Source organism: Helianthus annuus, chromosome 9 (assembly GCF_002127325.2).
Source record: "Helianthus annuus cultivar XRQ/B chromosome 9, HanXRQr2.0-SUNRISE, whole genome shotgun sequence".
Taxonomy (NCBI): Eukaryota; Viridiplantae; Streptophyta; class Magnoliopsida; order Asterales; family Asteraceae; genus Helianthus; species Helianthus annuus.
In genome coordinates, this window is record NC_035441.2 from 120,633,178 (window position 1) to 120,636,003 (window position 2,826).

Sequence of the window (2,826 nt, forward strand, 5' to 3'; positions counted from 1 at the left end):
AATGACTAAATAAAAACCCACATCGTGAAAATGAAATTAAAGAATTTCTTACATGGATCGAAGCCGGTTTCTTCATCAATTGACGAAATTTGAATGATAGAAACACTTATCAGCGATTGAATCGAACAAATCGAGTGATTATCTTCAAAATCACCAGAAAAAACGAGATTTTAAATGAAATTAAACTGGGTTTTCTTCGAAAAAAGCTGAAGAACATGTTGATCGGGTTTTGAATCATTGATTGGTGATGAAAATCGTACTATAATGTAGTGATTATTGAGATAGAAAGTGAAGAAATGGTTGAAGATGGTGGGTTTTGAAAATTATGAGTTTTGAAGTTACTGGGTTTTGAAAAAGGAAGAAGAAGGAGTTGGATTGACTAAAATACCCTTTTTCTTTATTTTAAATGTTGCCACATGTCATAATTCTATGGCTTCCTATCCTTCCTAGCCAAAATTAACTTCCTATTTGATCTTTTCCCTTATTATATATATCAATTCATAACATATGTTTGCTAGAGTGTTACAGGGTTTTTCGTAATTTCAAAAGTACAATAACTTCAACCACGCTTATCTTATTCGGCTCCTTCCTCCTTTCCCTACATTCCTCCTTTCCCTACATTCAGACCAGATTAACCTAACGTTGCGGCACCGCCTCTCTACTGGCCGTCTTTCGCTTCGTCTCCGCCGTACTGACCATCATCGCTTGAATCGGCCGATTCCGAACCAGGTTACTTTCTTTTGCACGAACCACGTTAGGGTATTCCATAATTGGATTTTTGCCGGCCTCTGTTCAACGATTTTCTCAACTACATGTTTTTTGGTTGTTTCAATATGAGGTATATTATGTTGTTAAGCTTTAATTCGTCCATAGACTTGAAGTTCAAACTATCTTTGATTAACGTTTCAGTAAAATTGTAAACCTAATTTGGTTTTCCTTTTAGGGAATCATGAATTGTGGTTATTGTTAGGTTATCGATCAGTTTCATTGTTCATTAGGGAGTTAGTTTGACCTTCATTGGATTTGTTGCATGAAATTGAGGCTCAATTGCTCTGTTTTTCGATACACCGGTTGTTTGCTAAAAGGCCTGGCCTATTAAGAACAAACAATATGGGGCATTTTTCTTCCGATTAGCTGCCCACAATGCAGGTTCCATCAACTTAGTTGGCATGGTCCATGACCCACTTTAGTGGTGTGGGAAACGGTGGTTTTGTACGATATATGAAAATCGAAGGTTCCACTTAACAGTTTTAATAAAGAATTACATTTGATGATAATAAAAAACCAGTTTTATCATATTTGTTACTATAGATTTTTTTTCAAACAATAGTAAACACAATTTATGAATAGAACATCTAGCAACAGGCTAGAAACAAAGGACAAGAAAGACCCCAATCAAGATTACAATAGAGAATTCAAAAAACTGAGGCTACACCATGATCTCCTCCAATTACTTAGAAACATAGAAACGTATATTGCTGAATATCTTATTGTTTCTAACCGGCATTACTTGGTTGTACGTTATGCTTTAGCTTTTTTATATGCTGGTACCATTGTGACTTGCCTCTTAACACACATGAGCTCTTCCCCGTTTTTTGGTTAGTTTACTGAGGACACCGGTGTATGTCGCACCACATCACTCGATTTTGACCGGATCTGGGCTGGCTCTTGCATCGTGCCAACTGGACTTTAAAATAAAGGTATTCTAAATGGGCTGCTATCAAATGATAACATAGATTTGCTACAGTACCGAGGTTAATTTCGTCATTTATCGTTGTTGCCCCGTTCACTTTTCATCTTCAGCTTCGACACCCTTGGTAAATAGGGTTTACTACAGTTAAATTCAAAGAGAGAACCCAGAGAACACCGGTGTATGTCGCTCCACATCAGTCGATTTTGACCGGATCTGGGCTGGCTCCCGCATCGTGTTACATCAACCTTCCGATTTGAACACAGGAACCCTTCTTGCTCCAGTTTTTCCCCGATTTCTGGTTAGTCATTATCTTGCTCCAGTCCTTGCCCGATTTTTTGTTACTTCGCTGATAAAATTCTTCAGTTAGTGATCTGAATTTCGGAATGCTATTATTGGATATTCATTACTTACTTTCAGTTAGTAATATGAGAATCGAAATGATGGATCTAAATCTGATGTATCTGCTTTTATTTTATGTGAAAGTTTCTTTTAATATGCCCACGATTTCATGGTTTCAGCACTGATTTAGTATTAAAAAATGGTTTCACTACTGATTCATTATTAAAATAGTAGGTTCGGTATTTCAAATAGCTTAAAGTCTAAACACCATCATAATCCCTCTTTAGCTTTAGCCATGGGCGAAGCTTTTAAGGGGCGGGAAGGGGTGGCCGACCTCGTACTTTCGCTTAGTAGTGGAGAGTATGTAGTTTTCGTATAGAAATTTTTGGGTATATACGTTTTCGACCCCCCAGTTTTATAGAAATTTTTAGACCCGGTGACTTCCGCCTCCCGGTCGGAAATCTCAAGCTTCGCCACCCCCTTAGTAGGCTGCAACTTCATTAGTCTGGTTACTACTTTTCTGTTAGCAAGACCACAAATACAAAATTAACACCCCCTCCCATCACTCTTTCAGCCCTTCTCCTTAACATGCTTTATGCAGATCTTTAATTTGTTCTATGTATGTGGTGACGATGGTTTGCTTTACATGATATCCTGCAATAACAATCTTAGATTACAAATACAGTGACAAGATCTGTTTAACCTTTTTACTATTATTTTGGAGGACAGAACTTTCTTTGAAGTTTATATGATGCTATGGTGCTAAAGTAGGATTTTGGATTTATTTTCATCAT

The 2,826-nt window shown here is 37.2% G+C and overlaps 1 long non-coding RNA gene across 2 annotated transcripts; it reads left to right on the forward strand.

The window, feature by feature from the left end:
* Positions 1-533: 533 nt before the first annotated feature.
* On the forward strand, positions 534-2,215 carry LOC110878418. Of its 2 annotated transcripts, none has more exons than XR_002557928.2 (2): positions 534-838; positions 1,604-2,215. It is a non-coding gene; the product is annotated as an uncharacterized LOC110878418 (long non-coding RNA). The 2 variants fall into 2 exon arrangements; XR_004867076.1 differs by having other exon boundaries at positions 534-729.
* The last annotated feature ends 611 nt before the right edge of the window (positions 2,216-2,826 follow it).